Here is a 7,396-nt window from a genome sequence, read left to right as displayed (position 1 = left end):
CAGTTTAGTGACAAAATCCATAGCAATGTCTTCCCACTTACCCATAGGCACAGGCAAAGGTTCTAAACTCCCGTACGGTTTCTGATGTTGTGTCTTGACTCTCGCACAAGTCACACACTCGGCCACATACTTTGCAACATCAAGCTTCATCGTCGGCCACCAGTAGTAGGGTTTCAGGTCCCTATACATTTTAGTGCTACCCGGATGAATCGAGTACATGGTCTTGTGAGCTTCTTCCATCAGAAGATCTCTGACTCCTCCTGTCTTAGGTATCCAAATCCGATCTTGGAACACCTTCAGTCCATGACTGTTTACACCGAACACCAACGTTTTGCCCAAACGTTCCTCCTTTCTGTCATTCTTCTCAGAAGCTTCCCTCTGAGCTTTCTTTATACTTTCCAAAATAGTTGAGACAACTTCAATTCTCAACGCTCTTGGCCTTTTCCTTTCGGGATTGACTTTCCGACTGAGAGCATCAGCAACAACATTAGCTTTACCGGGGTGGTAAAGTATCTCGCAGTCATAGTCTTTAAGTAATTCTAGCCAGCGTCGTTGCCTCATATTCAATTCTTTCTGATTAAAGAGGTATTGGAGACTCTTATGATCAGTGAAAAGTTTGCACTTCGTGCCATAGAGGTAATGCCTCCATATTTTCAGAGCGAAAACTACCGTTGCCAACTCCAAATCATGAGTCGGGTAGTTCTTTTCATGCTCTTTCAGCTGTCGAGACGCATATGCTATCACCTTTTCTCTTTGGGTCAAAACACAACCCAAACCAACACCAGACGCATCACTATAAACAGCGAAGTCTTCAACTCCATCAGGTAGAGAAAGTATCGGTGCCTCGCATAGCTTCTTCTTTAGCTTCTCAAATGCTTCCTGATGCTTCTCACCCCAAGCATAAGTAGCTCCTTTGTGGGTCAAAGCTGACAATGGACTAGCGATCGAAGAAAAGCCTTGGATAAACCTTCGGTAATATCCGGCTAATCCTAAAAAGCTTCGAATCTCCGTGGGACTTTTCGGTTGTTCCCACTTCGTCACAGCTTCGATCTTCGCTGGATCAACCATTATCCCTTCTTGGTTGACCACGTGACCCAAGAATTGGACTTCACGAATCCAAAAATCACATTTGGAGAACTTAGCATACAGCTTCTCCTTCTTCAAGACTTCTAACACTTCTCGCAAGTGTCTGCCATGCTCCTCCTGGCTTTTCGAGTAAATCAGAATGTCGTCTATGAACACTATCACGGATTTATCAAGGAACGGGTTACAAACCCTATTCATCAAATCCATGAACGCTGCTGGAGCATTGGTTAGTCCAAACGACATAACCAAGAACTCGTAGTGTCCATATCTAGTTCTGAATGCAGTCTTCTCGATATCTTGCTCTCTTACTTTTAGCTGATGATATCCTGACCTAAGATCGATCTTCGAGAAATAGCTCGAACCTTGCAATTGATCAAACAGGTCATCAATCCTCGGCAACGGATATCTATTCTTTATTGTTGCCTTGTTCAGCTCTCTGTAATCGATGCACATTCTCATACTTCCATCTTTCTTCTTTACAAATAACACCGGAGCTCCCCAGGGCGATGAACTAGGTCTAATGAAACTGTTGTCCAATAACTCCTGAAGTTGCATCATTAGTTCCTTCATCTCCGTCGGTGCTAATCGATAAGGTGCTTTCGCAATTGGCGTTGTTCCTGGCAACAAGTCAATACGGAATTCCACTTGTCTATCAGGCGGTAATCCAGGAAGATCTTCGGGAAATACTTCCGGATAATCACACACAACTGGAATATTCTGCATCACCTTCTTTTCCTTCTTAGCATCAATCACGAATGCTAAATACGATGTACACCCCTTGGTCAAACATTTTCTGGCTTTCATCAATGAAATGATTCCAGAATTCACTCTGCGTTTATCTCCATACACCATAAACGAATCTTTCCCAGGCGGGTTTACTTTGACTATTTTCTTCTTGCATAAAATTTCGGCGTCGTTGGCGCTAAGCCAATCCATTCCCAATACGATGTCGAAACCATTAAGTTCGATAGGCAATAATTCCTCGTGGAACTTATTCCCATTCAGATCAATTAAGATGTTTTTCATGCGATAGCTAACAGGTACAAACTTGCCACTAGCAACTTCGACTAATAAAGCATTATCTAGTCTAACAACAGGCAAAGCTAGCTTTCTACCAAATTCATGCGATATAAAGGAGTAATTGGCTCCAGAATCAAATAAAATTTGGGCAGGCAATTCGTTAACGAGAAAGGTACCTGAAGCGACATCAGCTTCATCTTTAGCAGCTTCCAGTGTCATCTGGAATGCTCTCGCCTTTGGCTTTGGCGGAATGTTGGGTCTAGCTGCCTCCTTCTTCTTCGGGCAGTCCCTCGACATATGACCCTCCTCACCACAACCATAGCAAACTTTCTTTGTGAGGGTACACTCATTGGCATAGTGCCCTGGCTTTCCACACTTGTAGCATGTGTTCGCCACCTCACATCTTCCATGATGCTTCTTCTTACATTTGTCGCACCATTTCGCTTCACCTCCACCTCCCCTCGAACCAGACTTCGAGAACTTGTTTTTCTTGTTGGACCCTGAAGTTCCATCGAACTTCCTCTTTTCTCCAACATCTATTCTTTCTAGACCCTTTTCCTTCTGCTGGGCCTCCACATTCTTAGCTGCACGAACAGCCGTTTTCAGAGTGGTTGCCATTTTGACTGTCGGACCAAAGTCAGCAGGCAGTCCGTTAGCAAACCTCTCAATCTTGGAGAGTTCCGTCGGCACTAGGTACGGAAACAACTTCATCTTCTCAGTAAATGCAGTAGCATAGTCATCTATGCTCATCTTCCCTTTCTTTAAGTTTTGAAACTCATTGTTCAGATCAATCAGATCTATCTCTGAACAATACTGCACCCTCAGCTGTTCCAAGAACTCCTCCCATGACATTTTCAGGGCTTCTCCTTGTGGCATAGTATCTGCCAACAACTTCCACCAACTCAAGACTCCAGTCTTCAGTTGTCTAACCGCAAATACGGTCTTCTGTTTGTTGCTACAGTCGCAACTTTCAAATACCATCTCCATTTCGGAGATCCAATCCATTATCTCAACAGGCTTTGGGCTTCCAGAAAGACTTGGCGGTTTGGCGCCCAAGAAATTCTTGTACATACGCCCATCCTTGTTGTTTCTCCTTTCTGGATCGTTCCTTCGTTCCTCTTGAGTCCCAACTTGACTCATCATGTGACTATTGTTCCCTTCCTCCGATTGCTCGGGAATTAATTCGGGTTCCTCAATAGGTATGATAGGTTCATCCCTATTATTATGCAACATTTGTCGCATCTCCTCCCTTTGTTCGGCTAGCATAGCCCGAATCATGGCTTGCACCGCAACCATTGTTATTGGTTCTGGTGCTGCTGCTACAACAGGTATCTGCTCAATCACTGGCGGTTGATTCCTGTTTTCATCCGCGTTTCCAACGCCACTCCTCGTTCTCACCATTTTGATTTACACACCGAATAATTTCACCTTATTACTCCAAACGATTACATGCTAGTTCTAATAACGTAGGCATACGCTTAGAATCCTACACACATAAGGTTTCCAGATCCGGTCGGCAACAGACCGTAGATCCAAACAAATAATATCATATATGGCAACATATAACATTTAGCACGTAAAAGCATTTTAGGCAACTTTCCTAAAATAAACTAGTGCTCGTGTCTAAAATCCAACAGACACACATCTCATCATTCCATTTAGCATTCTAAGTTTAAGTCTAGAAATCCTACAAATTCCTAGTTCGCTTAAACTAATGCTCTGATACCAACTGTGACATCCCCAAAATCTCGGCCAGAAAAGACCGATTTTCATTTATGCTTTTAAATATTTTCAGAGTAAATCCTTTTGATTTGAAAGAGTTGCGGAATTTGTTCCCAAAACAAAACATGATAAAATAATATTTATCAAAGCATTTCATCAAGAGATGCATTTCATTATATAATCAAAACTCGGGATGTCATGTTCCGATACAGACCATAAAGCATAAACGATAAACATTACAAGTCGTTCAACAAATATATACATATACAGACTTGTAAACAAAACAACAAGATGATCCATCCATCTTACGCCCTTGTGCCACTTCCTGTAATACAAATAAAACTGAGTGGGTCAGGCTTGGGAGCCTGGTGAGCATATAGGGTTTTCAACCCACAATAAATAAGTTATATTTAATTTCACCAACCAATCACTATCCCGATTACCCATTCCCGTTATCCTCACTTTACGTCCCTAAAACAACTATCTCAAGGGACCTAATCTAGGATTTTCATCGGGACGGACATCACTGCGAAGGGGTTTCCTCAACAATAGATATCCTAAAGGCAACCATGAGGGGGATAGAGTACACCGGTGAACACATCGTTCACAACACCTACAGGTTATGAACCTGCTAGCGTTCCACTGGACTGTCTAGAAAGAGTCCGTGGTCGTTATCCATACTCCGCTGAATAACTAGATCAACAACAACAACAACATCGAGGCCTCTCATCTGTTTATTACACACCAACTATCTACCCATGTTCTACCCAACATATTAGTAGATAAAAATATATATTTTCATACGTAGTTTAAAGAAAACCTGTATAGCATGCTTTAATCAACACATATATCACATAACAGATGAGGCACACACACACATAACACATATCTCATAAAGAAATAAGCAGATCTATAAGATAGAAGAGAGTGAATACTCATTCACACATAACACAACCAAATATATACACATAGCACGTATTTTTATATAAAATACTTCGTATTATTGTATTAGAAGAAATAACTACACACTCACTTGATTAGAAGATGATCGGACAGCGCTACGGCTTATAGAAGTAGTATTCCACAGCAGATCTGGAAGATCTCCTCGAAAATCGAACTTCTCGCGGGCAGAGCTTCGACTCGGGAACCGCGCTTCTCGGGATCTTCGGGATCTCGGGACTTGCCTCGGGGCTAGAGTATGATACCGGGGCTTCGGGGTAGCTTCGGCACGAAAAACGATGCAAAAGACTAGAGAGAAGAGAAGAAAATGAACAAGAAATGAGGCTGCCTTCGGATCCTTTATATAGAGGCTGGAAGCCTCAAGTACGCGGGGCGTACAGCAGTACGCAGCGCGTACTGCTCCAATGTTCGTAAGCGCATGCGTCATCCGAAGCCACTTGCTGCGATGTCGACACCCTCGGAGTACGCGGGGCGTACTCGAGTACGCGGCGCGTACCTCGGATCAAATCGATGACTCCTTCGGATAATGCTTCCGAATTTCCAATTAAATTTAAATACAAAATATTAAATAAACTTCGGAAATTCATATCTTCTTCATACGAACTCCGTTTTCGACGTTCTTTATATCCACGCGAAGGTGAGACTACGCTCTACAACTTTCGTTTAGACTCCGTCGGCTAATTTTGACTTTATTTTTATTAATTATTTTTAATAGGCCGGGACAAAAACTTTCGTTATAAATTCATAACTTCTTCGTTTGACGTCCGTTCTCGCCTAACTTTTTTTCTCGTTTCGATACCAACAATGAGATCTTCGATTCTCATTTATATTGCTTCGGCTAAAAACCGCTCGATCTCAAATCGAGTATAACAGGCTGTATACCGCTAAGCCGGAACTTCGATAAATCATAACTTCCTCATACGAAGTCAGATTTGGGCGTTCTATATATATTCGGAAACCTCGTTTCGACTACTACAACATTAACCAAGGATATTAAGTTTATTTTACACTTAAATTTTGACGCTTATTTTTTTTTATTCTTAATTAATCATACCACATAATTAAGCAATTAAGCACAAAATACATAATACTCAAATAATACATTCTTATTATTTCAAAACGGGTTACAAAGGTTAACCTAGACTATTATATTGCTAAAAACGGCAAGCCCGGAAACACAGGCGTTACAGATAGTGAAAGCAATCAACAATTCAAGGGAAGAAACACTTACAATCTTGAAGATCTAGATGAAAAATTGGATGGTAGTTGAGAGAGAATGAGTTCTTAGCTTAGGAGTGTGAAAAGAGTTGAATTAAGGCTAAGTCACTCATTTAAACATGATAGTGTACGGCCAGAAGGGGGGTGTATGGCCGCACACCCAAGTGTACGGCCGTACACTCCTCATGTTGGAGTGTTTGGCCATTTTGGGAAGTGGTGAACTTGTGGAACCCAATTCTAAACCCTAACTTTGAAGGTACTAGGCTTAGAACACTCTAATTGACTGTAATCAATGCTAGAAGATTGCAAAACGAGTCTGACCTTGATTGATTTGAATAACTGTACAAGATAGAAATTTCAGTTTGTCACATCATCCCCCCATTAGAGAGAATTTTGTCCCGAAATTAGAGTTTAAACAATTAAGCCATTACAAATAACTAAGCGAAAAGATGAAGATATTTTAGTTTCAACTGATCCACGTGCTCCCAAGTGAACTCATGTCCTCTCTTGGCATTCCAGCGAACCTTTACTATCAGGATACGACTTTGCTTCGTTTGCTTGACCTCTCGGTCCATGATCTCTACAGGTTCTTCCACGAAGTTGAGGCTCTCGTTGATCTCGATCTCGCCGAGTGGGATTACAAGAGTCCCGTCAGACAGACACTTTTTCAAGTTCGAGACGTGGAAAGTAGAATGTACATTACTGAGTTCGCGAGGTAGTTTGAGTTTGTGAGCTACATGGTCGATTGTAGCAAGAATCTCGAAAGGCCCTACGTATGTTGGTTTTATCTTTCCACACATTCCGAAGCGTATCAAGCCCTTACAGGGTGAGACCTTCAATAGAACATGGTCACCAACCTGGAATTCCAACGGTTTCCTTCTCTTGTCTGCGTAGCTTTTCTGTCAGTCTCTAGAGGCTTTCAATCGTTCACGGATTTGAACCATCTTCTATGTTGTTTCCCGAATAATTTATGGACCTGTGAGAGTGTTGTGAGGAACTCGTCCTTCAGCTAACTGAGTGTCGCCCACCTCAGCCCAGCATAGAGGGGATCTACACTTACGGCCATAAAGGGCTTCAAATGGAGCAACTTTTATGCTCGTGTGATAACTATTATTATTGGAGAACTCGACAAGCGGTAGACGAATATCCCATGCCTTTCCAAAGTCAATGACACTGGCTCGCAACATATCTTCCAGAGTTTGAATAGTCCTCTCATTTTGTCCGTCGGTTTGCGGATGGTAGGCTGTACTTATGTCTAACCTAGTTCCTAGGGAACTTTGTAGCGACTGCCAGAACCTCGAAGTGAATCTACTATCTCTATTAGAGATAATGGATATGGGAACACCGTGCAATCGTACTATCTCCCTAATGTATGTTCTGGTTAGTTTCT

The sequence above is a fragment of the Lactuca serriola genome, chromosome 6 (genome assembly GCF_051521515.1).
Source record: "Lactuca serriola cultivar US96UC23 chromosome 6, Lser_US96UC23_V15, whole genome shotgun sequence".
Classification (NCBI taxonomy): Eukaryota; Viridiplantae; Streptophyta; class Magnoliopsida; order Asterales; family Asteraceae; genus Lactuca; species Lactuca serriola.
The sequence above is the reverse complement of the archived record's forward strand: the minus strand, read 5'-3'. Positions refer to the sequence as shown.